At 43.3% G+C, this 18839-nt stretch overlaps 1 protein-coding gene and 1 long non-coding RNA gene across 6 annotated transcripts in view; one reads left to right on the plus strand and one right to left on the minus strand.

Annotated features, from left to right (window-relative positions):
• The window catches only part of KTN1 (kinectin 1), a 103420-nt gene that overhangs the window by 74765 nt on the left and 9816 nt on the right, over positions 1-18839 (minus strand). The window lies entirely within an intron of this gene.
• LOC308588333 lies at positions 15549-16971 on the plus strand. The gene is made up of 2 exons (XR_014008624.1): positions 15549-15642; positions 15889-16971. It is a non-coding gene; the product is annotated as an uncharacterized lncRNA (long non-coding RNA).

Consider the following 18839-nt stretch of genomic DNA (forward strand, 5'->3'; position numbering starts at 1 on the left):
TGATGCCCACAAAATGCAAGGGAGGGAAGCAAATCCCTTTTGGTTCTTCCCCTACACCCAAGAACTTAGCACAAAAACCCCTGGACCAATTTGTTTGTAATTACGTTTCTTTAACCCAGGGAAATCTCTCTCTCACACACCTGAATGCTATTTTGAAACAAACTGGCAATGAGAATCTTATCGTGAAATTTACAGCCCATTGTTTGCAAAGTTGGTTTGGAATGGGCGCTGCCCTCCTTTCCCCTCCTGTGGGCCAAAAGTAGAGGCCCCGCAGGCTGTGACGCTGCTCACATCTGACACACACCCAAGCTCAGAATGCACAGGCTTCCTCGTCCCCCATTCAAGTTCACACAGTTCAGGGCCATCTGGTGCCAAGACCAGCTACCCCCCAGGGCACAGCTCCAGAGAGATTGAAGAGCAACACTACTCAACAAGTCGGAAATGCAAAGTGCGGAAAAGTATGGGAATCCACAGTAAAGTTATGGGGGCAGCTTTAAATCCGTAAGCTTTCACGGCAGCTCAACCACTCTCTCCATTGTTTAAAGATCAGGTGTGTCCCTGAACACACACATAGCAAACACGTATCTGGGAATCTATAACCGGACAAGGCTTCCGGAAGCGCAGTCATCTCATGCTTTCAAGAAATGTGGGTGGTCTGCAGAATTTGCATGTCAATAATCATCAGAGAGTTTGATTCTGCTTCAAAGTGTTTAGCAAAACGAAACCTTTTACACTCATTCCCTTCTTTTTATTTTTCTACAAACCACAACACCTCCACTCATAGGCATCCGCCCAACCCTAAAGATAGTCCAAGGTCCTTCTATGTATTTACAACCAACACATTCACACCCCTACATATCACACAGCCCAGAATATTCGAAGGGCTGCTTTCTTCCACATGAATGCAACCCATTTACTGTGTTCATCTGAGGCCTGGCTCTGCACTGGCAGATGTGCCTTTTGCTGGACTGAGGGGTAGGGCCCTCTCGGTTGCAACACCCCAGAGCTTGGCTCTCTCATTTATGCAGGTTCCTTTAGGCGAGTTGTTAAAACTTTTAATGTTCTGGCATGCTTTGAGGGGCAGCTTTAAATTCCTCCCTGCTATTTGTTCTCAGTTTTAATGCTCTGTTTTAAGACTTCAAATTGGAGGATTTGAATGTTGTGTACTCTCTTTGTGGATCCTTTCTCCAGTAAAATAATGTATAAATAAGCCACGACAACTATTTATTTGCTTGCTGCTTTGAATCCAAAGGTACAATTTAAAAAGAGGATGTTTCCTTGTTGTCTGTACTTCCTGCAATCAACGTTTGGCTTTAGGGTCAAGGCAGCAAGTTGTAATTAGAGCAGCCACTCTAATTTTTTTTAAGGGGGGTATACAACTGAGAAAGTACACAATAGAAGTTTATATAATTATATAATATTGGGGAAGAGTAAACACTCCTCTCTCCCATAATAATAAAACTCAGTAATGAGTTGATGTTCAGGGCAGAACTGATGGGTAATGAAGCACTTCTAATGAAGTGTAATGGAATTCACTTCAAGGTGTGGCTGCTGTGGCAACTAGTGTCTTCGCTAACTTTTCAAAAAAGGATCAGACAGATTCACTGGAAACAACAGTTGATGAATCTATCAGCCAGAATCGCTAAATGGAACCTCGGTGTTGAAAGGAAGTACACCCCCCCAAAAAATATATATATTTAGAGTTGGGGACAAAAACGATTGCCTTCATGCTCAGCTTGTGAGGTCTGCTGGCTGAGCCAGCTGGTCACTGCTGGGAAAGAAAGGGTGCTGGACTGGCTGAATATCTGCTCTGAAGATCCAACAAACCTCCTCTTAGGTTTTAAAGCTGCCAAAACAGACATGGTTATTAGCAGTCCAACCACCAGTCCATTGGGCCCAGCAGCAGTTTTGTCTCCAGTATGGTGGCAAGTCACGGAAGAGCTACTCTCTCCCAGCCACTCACTCCTAGCTACTTGCAATTTAGGGTGTGGCCCCAGAATTTTTGCATGCCAACATATATCGTCCCAGATCTCTTAGGAAACCCATCTGTCGAAATTCTGGTTTTTCACACCAGGAAGCAGAGGGGAGAGGGAGGCCTAGGCACAATTTCAGTTATTTGGTTAGCCACTCACTATGGTTCTTCTTAAAATACATTTTTTGTAATAAATGTTATCAGGAATCTTATTTTGCTAGCCTCACTTAAAGGTGAAGGTTAAAGGGACCCCTGACCATTAGGTCCAGTCGTGGCCGACTCTGGGGTTGTGGCGCTCATCTCGCTTTACTGGCTGAGGGAGCCGGCGTACAGCTTCCGGGTCATGTGGCCAGCATGACTAAGCCGCTTCTGGCGAACCAGAGCAGTGCACGGAAACACCATTTACCTTCCTGCTGGAGCTTGCACTTTGACGTGCTTTCAAACTGCTAGGTTGGCAGGAGCAGGGACCGAGCAATGGGAGCTCACCCCATCACGGGGATTCGAATCGGCAAGTCCTAGGCTCTGTGGTTTAACCCACAGCGCCACCCACGTCCCTACTCACTTACTCAGGTTTAAAACTGCCCACCCTTGCAATATGTGGGCTCACTTCGCCACCATTTCTACCATGTTTTTTCCAGAACAGGCCAACCTTTTTACTGTAATATACAAAAAAGCAAGCAGGCAATATGGGCAGAATACCTTGTGTGATAAGAGAGCACAAGGGGGTTACTGAGCCTATGCAATGCAACTGCATCAGACAAGCCCATGATCTGTCATTGTGCGGCAAAGCCTCACCTGCAATTCAGCAGGCCTTGCTCTGCAAAGCACTGCAGGGGTTTACAACTCCAAGACCTGGGACGGATACATAAAACAGTTGCTGAAGTCACATAATGAGCAGAGGCCCAACAATTCTGCTCACCTTGGCCTCTGGAGAAGGCACTACTCTGAGGAGGCTCGGCCTTTTGCTGCAGCTTAGGGCAAAGGTAGGCAGCAAGCTTCACCCCCCTAGTTGTGCTGAGATTTGGAGGGCACAACAACTACATCTGGAGAAAGAGGCTACAGCTGGCTATCTGGGCACAGGGCGGATGAGGTGCTTCAAGAACATTGGCTGCCTGGTACCAAAAGAAGCCCCAGCTCAGGGTTTTAGAGTGGGGGGAGGAAAGGAGAGAGAAGGGTAGCAAAAGACCATCTTTGGATCTGCAGTCAATGTGCTTTTAAGGCCCCCCTGGAAGGCGGAGCCACAGTGCCTACTGGTTAGGCTTGACAATATGCCCAAATCACTGGGAATTTATTTTAATATTTTTTATACCTCACTTACCACTTTCTCTACGAAGCTAAAGACAGTTGGCTCGCCTGCCTCGCCCAACAGATAGAGGAAATCAGCTCCTCTTGCAGAACAATACCCACTGCTGACCCACTTCACATATTTGTTTTGTGAAAACTGCTCCCAAGCGCTGATGTGAAAGCTAAATGAACAGAGATTACAGTGGTACCTCGGGTTACATACGCTTCAGGTTACATACGCTTCAGGTTACAGACTCCACTAACCCAGAAATAGTGCTTCAGGTAAAGAAATTTGCTTCAGGATGAGAACAGAAATCGTGCTCCGGTGGCGCGGCAGCAGCAGGAGGCCCCATTAGCTAAAGTGGCGCTTCAGATTAAGAACAGTTTCAGGTTAAGAACGGACCTCCGGAACGAATTAAGTACTTAACCCGAGGTACCACTGTATTGGTTCTTTGGTTGGGCCCCAACAGAGCTTCTATTCCAACCCTGCAGCTGTGGGATTTGGAGGCCTGCGTTACAAGAAGCAAGAGCTCCTTCATTGGAGGTTTTTAAGCAGTGGTTAGATGGGAGTCTGTCATGGATGCTTTAGTTGAGATTTCTGCATTGCAGGGGGTTGGACTAGATGACCCTTGGGGTCCTCTACAATTCTATGATTACAACCTGGGAGGTCTGAAACAGTTGTTTACATTTAGACAAACCTGAAAACTCAAGTTTTATACTATGGCAGGGGTCAGCAAACGTTTACAACAGGGGGCCAGTCCACTGTCTGTCAGACCTTGGGGGGGGGGGGGCTGGACTATATTTTTTGGGAGGGGGGATGAACGGATTCCTATGCCCCACAAATAACCCAGAGATGCATTTTAAATAAAAGTGCACATTCTACACATGTAAAAACACGCTGGTTCCCGGACCCTCCGTGGGCCGGATTTAGAAGGCGATTGGGCCGGATCCGGCCCCTGGGCCTTAGTTTGCCTACCCATGTACTATGGCAACTCTGGGGAAAATTAATGGATGTTCATTATGGGCATCTAGAAAAAACATATTTTCATCCGGGTTTTTACATGTAATTGAGTGTGCAAGGTTTAGGTAAATATGCTGAGTATTGTTGTTGCTATAATGGTATTTATTTATTTATTTATTTATTTATTTATTTATTTATTTATTTATTTATTTGTATGTGATGTAAGTGATGAAGGGTTTAAAAACAGAAGATGAAAATAAAGAATGGCACTAAGTTGAATCCTTTCTGTTCTCTGTGTAGGTCCCCCACTTCCACAGAGTGTATATTCCATGACACCAGAGGCTCCAGAACCTGAGAAGTACAGCGTTAAAGTACAAAAATATGTCTGCACAGACAACACCCTGCTTTGTCCACATTCATCTCAAGCTTAAGGAAACTGACAAAGGGGAAGCAACATACAGTGGCATGTTCCCAGGCAAGCTCAGCTTGCATTAGGCACAGATTAAATTTGGCGCCAAATGCAAGCCTCTCTGCCATGGTGAGATCCAATGCCTATCAAAAGCACTAGGTGGTCAATTTTAAGATTTATTGGTGCTGAAATTGTTCCATGATTAGAAGAGAGAGACACACAAAAGCCCTCGCTGCAAATCCCCCAAATAAACTAAGGGAATTTTACTTTTGACAGAAAGAGCCTGCTGAATTTCTGCTAGTATCTGTTTGGTCTTTAACATCTCAGAGAGAAGCTTTAATGGAATACAGTTTCTAAGGGTTCTTCCTTTGGTTTGGTTTTAAACATAAAAAAGACAACGGCAGACAGACAAGAGACTCACTCAAATCTTCTTGTTCTTCTCTCAATTAAACTGATCCAATGAAGCCATTTGCTGAACACAATAATCTCAGCCCTCCAAATATCCTCTAGGTAAATGCCTCCCATTCCAACCATACCAGGGAATCTGTACCATCTGGTGAGCTACCCTCAGATGTCATCAAGCTGTTATACTGACCTCGGTGCTCTGGTTCTGACTTGCAGTCTAGGCTCTGCAGCATAACCTGCAGATCTTGGTAGTTTAAGGAAGGGCAAGAACACATATAGCAGCTTTCCAGTGAAATTGAGAAGCTCTAGTAGAAGTCCACATCTGTGTTTGAAACTCCCATTGTTCTAGGTGCATTTTGCAAGAGGGAATTTCTTTAGCGTGAGCAGTTTCTGAGCTCTGGGCGCTAGTATTGCGGCTAAGATTTCAGATTAAAACTTCAGAGTGGAAGGTAAAGAGGACCTTTATCTGCCTCCCCACATCCAGCTACTAACTGAAGACTGGAGAAGAGATCCTCTTGAGAATATTAGGGGGGTGGGCAGTGGAAGGACTAGGCCATGTAAAAAATGAACATAATATTTTAGCTGCAGTTCATTCGTTTTTAGCTTTGTATTCTTGTTATAAGAAAAGCACGCCTAGACATTCTGTTGTTGGGCCCCATAACCTAGGTTTAAGGTGCCATTTAGCTCCTAGCTTTCATATCTCAGTTTCTAACGCTGGTCCACATGGAGCAGCTGTGCCAATTTATGCTCATCTCTGCATGCCTGAATTCCTTTCCCAACATTTTCATTTCCAATCCTATGCTAAGGGCTGTTTCCAGATGCATGACTCCTAGTACTAATAATCATGCTTCTTCCAATGTCACCTGCATTAACTGCAAGTGGCTTTCAACATGGTGGAGGAAAGACACTTATTCTGTGTCTTCACCCTCCTATATTCCATCCACACCTGTGGAAGGGAAACAGTTGCTATATAAGTGGAAAAGTCAAATTCACTTGAACAGTCATTTAAGGGAGAAGAATTCCAAGAGATCCTTAAAAAATAAAAACAATTTATTTAGTGCAAAGTAGATATTCATTTATGCATGGCTGCCCATTATTATCCATGACAGGCAAAAAATAATACCCGCACCCCCCCCAAAAAAAAGTGCTTTAATGTTTCTTTCGGGCTGGAAGAGTTGATTGGAAGAGTTTAAAAGCACTACTTAAGAGCACAATTAAACAAAAATAAGCAGGGTGCCCTGCACAAAGGTTATAATGAACATGTAGTGAGCTGTGAGCCTACCCTGCTCAACAGATCACCACACACACCAAAAGAACACCTCTTTAAAAAGATGTAGGTGCCCTTAGCATTACTCCTCTATCTGTGGAGATATTGTGCAGCACAACCATTCTTCGCAAACATAATAAAGTAAATCACACCAAGAAAAAAAATACGGAAGTTGCACTGGGAAAGACACAAATGGACAACATTGTGCAGAGCCCCCATAAAAGGGGAGCGAGACATGGAGATTCCAGTCTAAAAAGACTGAAGCAATGACTGTCAATGGCATAAAATACACTGGCAGATAACTCGAAGGAGAAGGAGGCAGCAACAGTATTCTCGTATATTATTTGGGGAGAGGACTCCACCCAGAATGAATGATTAAGCTTCTCTAAGAAGTGGAACATAGGGAGCTCCAGGTAGCCTGGTCATCATCTCTACCAATGGTAGCCAGAGTGGTGCGCTCTCTCCAGAGGTTGTTGGACTCTCATTTGCATTATCCCTGACCACACAGGCTGGGGCTGAATGGAGCTGGACGCCAACAACATCTTGAGAACACCACATTGTCTACCTCTGACCTACAACGACTTGCTGTGGCTCTCCAGGGTTTTAAACAGGAGCAATCCCCAGCCCAAGTCAGAGATGCCAGGCAATGAAACAGACTTTTTGCATGCAAGTTGTGTGTTCTACCACGAAGTCACAACCCTACCTCATTTCCTCCGTTTCTGTCACTCCCAAAGGCTTTCCAACTGCACTTCTTCCCCCTACCTCACACTGTTAAAGTGGTTTAAAGAAGACAAACACAGACTTGTGGGCTGTTATTATGGAAGAGTTGCAGGCGCCAGAATCAGGGGTTTGGGAAGCCCCCCCCCTTTTTCCAATTCCATGCAGGGAGAGTAGAAAGGAGACATTCTTAGGCATCAGCATCAACTTTTCGATGTCTAGGATTTTTCCAAGCCTGGGAAGGAATGGAATTACACAGCTTCTTACAAAGATGGAATTCTGCTCAATTATGCTGCTTTACCGTCATCATATTGTAGGTGCAATTTATTCTGGCTGCAATGTTTTCGCAAAGGGAGGAAAGAATTGCCAACTCGGCCCAGGCACTATGCGAGCTTTGCAAGGCAGCTAACAGGAAGCTCGTTCTATGGTACTTCTAGGTTTCCAAGCCTACAAACATTATCAATGCATGCCTGAACTAAGAGCTCCAAAGAGCTCGAGGAAAAAGAAAAAGACTTCTGCACGGACAAGGGTCCTGGTCTCATTTATGTTCTTGAGCATTTCTTGACTGATATTCTTCCCTTTCGTGTTTCCTCCCATCCTAAACTTGACTATGATTCAGCAAGGGCTGACCTCAGCCACTGTAAGCTTAGCAATACTTCATAGAATCATAGAGTTGAAAGGGATCTATTCCAACCTCCTGCAATGCAGAAATCTCAACTAAAGCACCCATGGCAGACAACCATCCAACTTCTGCTTTAAAACCTCCAAGGAAGGAGAGTCCACAACCTCTCAAGGGAGACTGTTCCACTTCAAGCCAGCTTGGCAGTAACACAGAGGAGATGATTCTATGGAGGGAGGAACATGGAAAGGGCTCGGGGAACAGGAGCCATCAAGGAAGCAGCAACCCTCCTAATGTGAACTTCGAAGGCTTTTGCGAATACTGACCCAGTACATGTGGAGTAGTAATCCATGATGGAATGAGCATGAACTAAGCGTCAGGCTCAAGCCTCCCCATTCCCCTTGAATTCAGTTTCAAAGAATCTCAGCTTCATGTTAGGTAATAACCAGGGATCTTGGTAAACATGAACCATGGTTAACTGCTAAACAAACCAACTGGCTTGTTTAGCATCTAACCATTCCTGAAAGGAAGGGCCATGGCTCAGTAGTACAGCATCCGCTTTGCATGACGAATGCCCCACTTTCAATCACTGGCATCCCCAGGTAGAGCTGGGAAAGACTCCAGCATGAAATCCTGGAGAACCACAGCCAATCAACATTGACATGGCTGGGTCAGGTTGACCAATGGTCTGATTCACTATAAGGCAAGTTCAGCTGGTATAATAGCACCATCCTGGCTTATTTTATAAGTACCCCTTGTGAGGTTCTAGACCTAGGCAGCATGACAAAAGTAACTTGCAATATAGCAGAGAATTCCATTTTGAGTGGTGATGAATTTAGACATGTTTATATTTAATTCAAGATCCATTATGAAGTTGGATTTATTTCAAAAGCCAGTTGGTTTAAATAAGATTATATTCTTCTATCCACCCAGGAGAAAGGACACACAGTTTTACAGAATCCATTTTAATGGCAAAACTACACTTCAAAAATTAGCTTTGTAGCAGTTTAAAAGCAAATGGATAAGAACTTTGATCTTAGCAGTAGTAATCTCCTCTCCAGTATACTAATCCACAGCTTTAGTAACTTGCTCACAATTTGTGTCCCCCTCCCAACTTGTTATAACTTGTTGCGGTGGTAAGACAGGTTCCAGTCATAACTTTAAATTATGTTGCCAGCTCTCTCTAAAAACAGCCACATCACTTCCTCAGTCATAACAAACAAACAAGGTGTTTTACATGTACAGAGGCTTTTCTCCATAAATACTCAAATCCACCACCAGCATTACATATGTATCTACTTAAATCAGGCAACTGCTTCTGCCATTTCCTATCTTATTCAGGAAGGAGGTTCCAATGCTTGTGGTGTCATAACTGTGGAGCTCTTGCTTCTAGCCATTACTATAATGATCCACTGTAATGAGAGGACGGTAAATTGTGCCTTCTGACTTGCCTTCAACTGGTAGGTTGGCTCAAACAGGGAAAGGTGAACTTGAAGGTATGCGTCCAAGGCTGAAAAGCTTAGAACCAGCACTTTGTATTTGCCCAAAAGCAAATTAGCAACCTGTGTAACTGGCCAGAGGAGGGGGGGGGGAATGTGAATGTACCCCAGCAATTGATAATATGTTTCAGAGTCTCCAGTGGTAGCCCCCAAAAGAGCGTATTGCAGTAATCAACCCTTGAATGTCTTGTCCAACTACTCTTCAGATCCTGGCATGCAATTTTCACATAAGTTATGTTTCAGGGATTGTGTCTAAAACCAAAATCATGTATAGTCAAAATACACTGGGTTCAATGGGATTCCCAAAGTCGCTTCTCCCAGAACCCTCATGTGTGTAAAGCAGGTAACTGTACAAGTTAAATGCACATAAGTTGTGGGCTTACAGTACCTACCCTTGCTCACGCAAGCCTTGGGTTACCCTAGCAAATGATATAGACAGAAGGTGTTTGATTTGACCGGATGTGCAGCACCAGGATAAATCTGAGGGTTCCAAGGGTTATGCTGGAGGATTGTGCAAAGACTGAGCTGCCCATAACATACGTCTGAGAACAGAGCAGAGTCAACGTCCTTCATGCGAAACAATGACCAAATTTTAACCAGTGAGCAAGTAGGATGCACTGCATTCCTATCTTCCACATACATGCACAGAAAAATGCTGTTTGGCAAAGCTCCAAGGCCTTGGGATCAGGGGAGGGAGGGAAGAGAGGGAATAGCTCCAATTCTTACACTTACTAGCCAACACCACAGTACAATAATACCCTGGACAATTGTGAGTTCAGCTATTCTTCAGAGACAAGCCAGAGGGCTGGCTCAATTCTATGCACCACTAAAAAGAACATTCACCCTCTATTAACATCATTTCTTTAGATGAACAAGAGAAAGGATGGAGGAATCACTGTCCTCACTACTCCCGGATAAAAAGCACATGAATTTTAAAATCCACCGTGGGTCAGAACAGGATTCCAGCTCTATAAAACCAATCTCACCTCTATACTGGGGTGAGGGGGGGGGGAGCTTGAAAAGAGCAGTGTATGTGTGAGATCTCTGTGCTTTTTTTGGTAGAACATAAGCTACTAAGAGTTGTTAGCAGGAATACGGCAGAGGAAGTTATGAGTAGTGAACATATTTCTCCAAGTGCCAGATGAGAACAGAAATTTCAGTGAGAACAGATGCCCACGTAGGTGGAGGGTTTCCCCCAACCTGCAGCCTATAAACATCCTATCCACTCTATGGGCTGCCTGAACAAGAGTTTCCTGTGCTTTTTGTCTAGCATTTTAACACTAAACTGGCAGGTTCCTGTATTCGTCCCAAAGCTCCCCTAAGCAGCCTGACCGGGAAAATCCTGCGTGCCTATTCAGCACACCTCCAGATCTCTCACTACTATCCCAAGTGCCTACTCCTCCCCCCCCAAACCCCTCCCCCTGTTATTCAGAGGCATATTCCTCATGGACCTGAAGGTTCTATATAGATGCTATAACTATACATCAATCTGTTTTTCCCCAAAATATATTTATTAAAGTTTTCTAAAATATAACAATGAAAAAATAAAAAATAAAAAGAAACAAAATACAAAATACAACATAAAAACAGTTAAAAAAACAAATAATTTTCCATAACATATCTTCCTTACGCTTATTTCCCCAGACCTCCTCGTACCTCCCTTCTTTGTATTCCACTTCAATTTGTTAGTTCAGCAAATCCTTACCATTAAGCTTTTACCCATTTATAAATCTTTTTTTTTTCGTATCTCCTAAAGCATTACAGCTGGAAACCCCTTAGTTTCTATCCAACATCCTTCTAACATTCATTAATTTTACAATATTTCTGTAAATAGTCTTTAAATTTCTTCCAGTCTTCTTTCACCAACTCTTCTCCCTGGTCTCGGATTCTGCCAGTCATTTCTGCCAATTCCATACAGTCGATCACCTTCATCTGCACTATACAATCAATCTGATCTAGAAGGGCTGCTCTTCTGTTTTTGAGTCTTCATTTCCTGCCCCCCCCCCAAGTATACTTTAAATCAAAGACATGTTTGCATACAGTTGTATGGGTGGGTTCATTGGTGTATATTTTTTAATAGCAGCAGCAGGGGCTCCTGATTCATGCTTCTTTCCCAACAAAAATCAAGCACAGCATGGCCCTGATCCTAATGTTTCTTCCCCCTCCCCAGCTGCGGCTCCTATTTAAAAACCACACGCACATACACAAAGATGCATGTAGTCTGGTCCCAAGCATGCAGTCTCAGGACAGCTCACAACCATTTCGGCTACCCAGAGATGGGAGAGACATCACACCTCCCTAGACTTGTAACTGACGCAGAATGATATTGAGCTCCATCCTGGAGGACCGCCATAATCTGAGGCTGGGGGGAAAGAGGAGGAAGCGATTAAGAAGAATTCTAAACTGGAAACTGAAGTCTGCCTGGTGAAGCATACTCCTATGTTTTGACATAACAAAACAAAATGGAAAAAAGATGTTATGGAGTACTTCAGGTTCCTGAAACAAAACCTCAAGGGAGCTAGCAATCTGGAAACCCAAACAGGCCTTCAACTTAAAGCCGCACATCACAGCGACCCGGTAACATTTTGTCTGTTATTTCTATTCAGTCTTCTGTTCACACATACAAAGAGACTGTGCAGCTGACGAAGAAAAACGCTTCGTTAACCTTCCGCAGATTCAATAGCCCTATTGTTAAGTAGGAGGAATGAAAGGAGTTACTGATAGTGTGGAACTGAAGGAGGAACGACCCATTCCAACCTAGCAAATTAGTCTGAAGAGGGTCTCTCTACACACATGCCAAAGTATGTTCATCAAAAGCTGTAGGCATCAGTAATCAGACACATACCAAGCAGAGACAGAGCACACTAACATTTATATATTGCTTACCCTGCTTTTCCAAACCTGTGTAATTATTATAATTATTGAGCAGAGGTTAGAGAAAGGAGTGTCTTTCTAGTCTTTCCTTGGGACCCCATGGAAAACGCTTCCAATTTGCTATACCTGGGTTAAGGTGCAGAGAATGAATGAGCCACAGCTGGGGGCAGCCTGAGGATGCCCATCTACCTTGGGTATGCCCATGAAAAGCTCGCCTAGAGTGAGAGACTACAGTCGTACCTCTACTTACGTATCCCTCTGGATATGGAATCTTCGGGTTATGGCCACGGCAAACCCAGAAGTGTATACTTCCGGGTTTCACTGCGCGCATGCGCAGAAGCGCGCCTCTATTTATGTAATTTTTGGGGTGTGAACGGACCCCAGGAACGAATTAAGTTCGTATCCGGAGGGTCCACTGTACTAAGGTGATGTCAGCAGGTTCCAGGAATTCTCCTCTTTGGGAGAGGCTGTGAGTTTGTCTTGGCCCTAAGTCAGAGCCAGGATGGATGGGTGGAGTCCTGGGTGAAAGCCAGGAGCATGAAAGAGGAGGTGTCTTGGAATTGATAACTGCTTTGTGATTGCTAGTAGTTTTGCATTAATGCAACATTTTACATGCAGCTGTGTTTTTGTAATATTTATTGTTTGAGTGATCTGTTTGTCACTGCTGCTTTCATCGTCTGTACACCATATAACATGTATATGCAGTTCTGGTAATACACATGGACTGCATGGAATAATTTTCCAAAAGAGGAAAAATGAGCCAGCACACAAGATTCTAAATTGAGTTAGGGTAGCTTTGAGACAGTGACAATCTACCAGGGGCATTTCAACTAGCCCAGCTCAATACTTAACATGCCACTCTCTGGCCCAGCTTTTCCCCAGAGGAGTTTTAAGCAGCTTCCATGTGATTTCTCAGGCATTCTTCCACCAATGCAGTGCTCGTGGTAAACCTGCGTGACTTTAGACAAAACAAGTATACACATAGCAGGAGCTGAGCTCTGCTCTAGCAAATCTTCTGCCTGCTTCAGTGAGACTTGGAAGATTACTCTAGAAAGGATTTTGCCCTCAGCTACTTGAAGTACTGTATGGTTAAATTTGCCTTTCTGAGTGGCTCAGTTCAAGCATCACACAAGATCAGGACATGGAAAATGAGAAAAGGCTTCTCATCAAGACACAAAAGGATGAAGAAAGTTCTATCAAGGGAACAGTGTTTTAATGCACTGAACGAGTCTCTCTCACCCACCTGCACACATTTGTTCCATAGGCAGTATGGCTTTTTAAAAATGCTGCTCAGTTAATACTGCTCTACACAGTTAATATATTTGCTCTAACCAAATCACATAAAATTTAACCAACACCCCCCCTCAAATATCATTCTTTATCCCACCAATTCTCTGTATGTGTTTTAAGAGTTTCTGTTTAAATGTGGGGGTTTTTAAGACAGTAATATTCAAGGTCAGAGAACAGCACCCATACAAGCTTCAGTTTAGGAAACAAATGATTCCGTATTGTGAAGACTAGCTCATTGAAAAGATAAGGACTGCTACTGCTCTTGTGTACTTGCCATGCCAAAAGCAGGGTACTAAGTTTAGCACGTAACCTTATACCAGTAATGTATCATAAGGGTTTTATCTATGAAAATTACCTAGTCCCATGAGAATTCAGAACTACACACATTACTTTTAATTTCCCCAACAAATTTACTAGCATTAGAACATTTAGAGGAAACTTACAAGTATTTTGCTTTTAAATACCCTTCAAAGGAAGCCCACTTGTGGCACCAGATATAGTGGAGGTGCAAGGATGGGCTAAACAGAAGCAAAACTTGCATCTTTCATATTCAATGCTCTATTACCAGTAAGAACTACAGGAATGTTTTTGGTTTCTAGACACAAACAAGAGTCTGTATACGCATTGGCTTCAGAAGACCAGTTCAGCATCTTGCATGCTGTCCTTATCTTTACAATGGTGCAACCAGAATTGTTGGTAAATAACTCTGCCAATACTCCAGTACAATTTGGCTCTAGAAACCAATCTTTGAGTTTTCCATTTAGAACTAAAGCTTCAGAATTAGCTGAGAACCTTCATGAACATGTTGCTAGGTACTGCTTGGCTCCAAGGGACATTTCTTACATAGACCATAGCAATTCCAAAGCAAATAGGAGTGCTAGCAGTTTTACAGTACAATCCTAACCATGTCTTTTGACCAAACTGCGGGAGGCAGTGGAAGACAGAAGTGCCTGGCGTGCTCTGGTCCAGGGGGTCACGAAGAGTCGGACACGACTAAATGACTAAACAACAAACCATGTCTACTTGGAAATACATCCCATGAGACTTACTCTGAAGTTAGTGAGGTTAGGATTGCAACTTTAGTCACAATTTTGTACCAAAGCTCCAAAATAAATCTTAAGAGACATTTTCTTGGATCATCAAGTGTTGCACCAGTAATTGCTTAAATTTGGTTTTGATATAATAGGAAGTAGGGCAAACCTGCCCTTTCAGTTTAAGTCATACCACATGCGCAATGAAAAAAAAGGAGATTTTAAGCCTAGTTCTATTTTCATGACAAAGTCATGAAATTCTGCTGCTTGGGGTGGGATGGAGGATGTGTTAAACCCTCCCAGGTCTGCCCAATTTAGAAACACACACAGAGGATTGTATTTTCTCAAGACTTCTGCATGCAGAAAGCGATTATGCAGAAAGCTAGCGGGTCACAGGAGACTCTAGCCCAGCCATTTGCTTAATGTGCCAGCTTTCTACTTTGCAAGGACTTCTCATGCAAAGTCAGTGACAACACCAGAAAGGTAGGATATCTTACACAGAGTGTCACTGGGATCAGACTGAGCCGCAGCACTTCCCACACGAAGCTAATATTTGAATGGCGGGGGGCATAGCTCCATAGCAGAGCACATGCTTTGTAAAGCCAAACATCCCTGTCTGTCTCTAGACAGAAAAGAGAATGCAGCAACAGGAAATAACTTTGCCTGAGATTCTGGAGAGTCACTGTCAGCAAGAGTCAACAATACTGGGATAAACAGACCTATGGTCTGGCCCAGTAGAAAACAGCTTCTTATGCTCACTGAGCTGCCGCATTCAAGGTGAGGAACCCAAAACTATACACTGCATTCTACTCATGGCCATGCAAACAATTATACAGCACCATTGTTATTAGCGTCAACCCTTTCCTTATTCATTTCTGCCTTTTTTTCACTGCTACATCACTGCACTTGAGATTGAAAAGACCTTTCCAATACAGTGGTACCTCGGGTTAAGTACTTAATTTGTTACGGAGGTCCGTTCTTAACCTTAAACTGTTCTTAACCTGAAGCACCACTTTAGCTAATGGGGCCTCCTGCTGATGCCGCGTTGCCGGAGCATGATTTCTGTTCTCAACCTGAAGCAAAGTTCTTAATCCGAGGTAATATTTCTGGGTTAGCGGAGTCTGTAACCTGAAGTGTATGTAACCTGAAGCGTATGTAACCCGAGGTACCACTGTATAACCAAGATCACTTTCACAAGTAATCACAAAAGCACACACAGAATCAGGATGAGTCATCACACAATATGTACTGTTCTGCCCATTTACAGTTAGACCTCCTTTGCCATTCTGCTGGCTGGCCAACCAGTGTGGTGTAGTGGTTAAGAGCGGTAGTCACGTAATCTGGGTAACCGGGTTCGCGTCTCCGCTCCTCCACATGCAGCTGCTGGGTGACCTTGGGCCAGTCACACTTCTTTGAAGTCTCTCAGCCCCACTTACCTCACAGAGTGTTTGTTGTGGGGGAGGAAGGGAAAGGAGATTGTTAGCCGCTTTGAGACTCCTGAAGGGGAGTGAAAGGCGGGATATCAAATCCAAACTCTTCTTCTTCTTCTTCTTAAGACAGTGCCTGTTCTGAATAACTCAATTCCACTTGCAAATTTGGTTCCTTCACTGTTCATCCTTCAACTCCAAAACCCTCATCAATTTTAAATGCCACCAGTACTTGCAGTTTTTACACACTGCATGAAATTCTGGAGTTTGTCACTTGCCGTTTCCATTTTAAAACTTTTCTTTAAAGTCATTTGGGGTGGTGGTGAAGAATGTCTTCAGTTGGGATCAAAGATGAATCCAAGCTTTTAAGGACATTTTGCCATCCCCATCAGTCACCAGCAAGTCCAAGTCCTGCCTACAGCCATGTCAGAAGGATTTACATTGGCACACAACTGCTTAGTCATCTTCCCAGGCTCAAAACTATCAGAAATAAGCTGTGACTAGGCTCAAATCATTCTGCAAGCAACCCGGTGCTGCTGATAAAACTCCCAGGCATCTGGTAGAACGATTGTGAAAGGAAGGGGGGTGGAAATCAAGCACCACAAATCTAAGGAGAGACATATTTCTCTACTAGTGACGCATGACAAGTTATAAAAGCTTCCTTCCTATATCCTGAGGTTAGGCTACAGCTAGGGGGAGAAAAAGAAATCAGCAATAGGTCTGAAGGGTCATCCCAATCCAGTGCACTGGAGACTCTTTATCAATATAAATGAGGCAGCTATGAAAAACCCACTCAGTTGTTTGCTTGAAGAGACAGAGAGGAAACTTCTGTAGGAGAGTCTGTTCTCCCCTGCTTTCAGCAGACATACGCCAATGAGCCAAATGATTTGCTTTCTGTCAAATGCTAGTAAAAATGTTTCAGCTTCTAATTTTCGTGGATTTGTTTGCAAAAATGGACAGACTTGTGAATCACGTCCTTCCCACTGCAAAATGCCAAATCCGTCTTAAAATCCAGCTCCACCCTGCTGTTTCCCTGCTTTTTTGAGCGTCCCCTTTCCATTGCTTCCCTGCTTCTGCTCCATCTCAGTTCTAGCCAACACACACCAAATTCCTTAAGAGTTAATGTAATGGCTGCAGCTGGTTTTCAACAGCTGCATGCAATTTTCTTATACTGGGGCAATTTCCAGCAGCCCTGTTGCTGCAAACAAACAAACAATAAATCACACCCCCCAAAAAAAACAGCCACTTCAAAGCGAACAAATTTATTATGACATAACTTTTGTGGACCACAGTCCACTTCATTGGATGCATGACTGGAATGGATCCTAAATTACACTCATCTGTCTGTTCATGAAACTACAGTTATTTCACTTTAGAGCCTATGTATTATTGAAACAGCCTATCATGTCACATTCTGCCTTCTCTACCCCCGTGATGTGCACTGCTACAGAACATCATCTCACTGTATGCTTGGAGTGAGGAAGTGAATGATGAGATGATAGACGGAAGTGACCTGATGTAAATTTAGCCCATTTCACTGCTCAGAGGAAGACCCCTCCTCATCCAAGTTCAGCCTGTGCAATCTAGACCATGGTAAGTCAGAGAAACTGGTCCACAAAAGAAAACATCTCTAACAATGGAAGCTGAGCACGGGTGGAGGGAAGTCGTAATGGTACAACTATGGAAAATAGATAGATATACATGTATAGTATGTATTGCAAAGATTGATTAATGTTATTGAATGAAATACTGCAAAATAAAACAGAAAGAAAAACGGAAGAAAAAAAGAAAAGAGAAAAGAAAATAGCTCTGGTTGAGTCAGGAAAGACAACCAAACTACACTGAAGAGAAAGTATGACACACAAACAACGAATGCCAGCCAAGCTGAAACAAGCAACACCTTCCAGGAAAGGTTTAAGTATCAAGTACATTTCCTTAAAACCAGGGCTGGATCAGTAGCCCACAATCCCTTCTGATACTAAGGCTGCAATACTATCCCCACTTACCTAAGAGTAAGCCTCAGAGAATTCAAAAGGACTAACTTCTGAGTAGACATTGATTCTGCAACTTCAGCCTGCAATCCTATGTGTTATTATCTGGGAATAAGTCCCTCTGAATTTGATAGGGCTTACTTCTGAATATAGCACATTCTTTTGCATGCATATGTATAGAGGTAGCTAAGTTTGCTGATGATACCAAATTATTCAGAGTGGGAAAGACAAAAGAAGAAGTAATTCCAAAAGCATCTCTCCACACTGGGTGAATGGGCAGCAGAATGGCAAGTGCCATTCAGTGTAAGGAAGTGTTAACTGATTCCATTTGGGAGAAGAATCCCTAACTTCACATATACACTACTGAAGTCTGAACCTGTGGTGACTAACTAGAAAAAGAAAGTTATTGGGGCTGTGGTGGATAACTTGCTAACACCCAATGCAAGGCAGCTATGAAAAAGGTGAATTCCCTGTTAGTGATTAGTAGAAAAGGGACTGAAAATAGTACTTGGGATACTGTGCACAAAACGGTGTTTGCTACACCTCGAAAAGTATATTGTAGAGCTGTGGGAAAGTGCAGAAAAGTACAGCCAAAATGATCAATGGCTACAGCAACTCCCCTGTAAGGAAAGGTTAAAGGTTTGGGGCTGCTTAGCTTAGCAAAAAAAGGTGTGTAAAGCGGGGAGATGACAGAGGTGTATAAAATTAAACATGGTGTAGAGAAAGTGGATAGGGAGAAGCTTATCTCTCCCTCTCTCTCAATACTAGAACCCTAGGCCATCCAGTAAAGTTAAATGGTAGGTGATTCAGGAATCAGGACAGCCAAAAGAAAAGACTTATTCGCACAGTGCATAGGCAAACTACTGAGTATGCTACCACAAGATGTAGTGATGGTCATAAACTTGGACAGCTTTTAAAAGGGAATTAGACAAATTCATGAAGGGTAAGTCTATCAATGGCCATTAATCAAGTAGTCTGCTTCCAGTATCAGAGATAGTGTGCCTTTGAAGACCAATTACAGGGGGTTTTCATGGGCAGGAGAGTGATGCCCATAAGCATTTTCCGCTTATGGGCTTCAAGTAGGCATCTGTCT

This window comes from Podarcis bocagei (assembly GCF_964188305.1).
Source record: "Podarcis bocagei genome assembly, chromosome: 1".
In the NCBI taxonomy this organism is placed as follows: domain Eukaryota; kingdom Metazoa; phylum Chordata; class Lepidosauria; order Squamata; family Lacertidae; genus Podarcis; species Podarcis bocagei.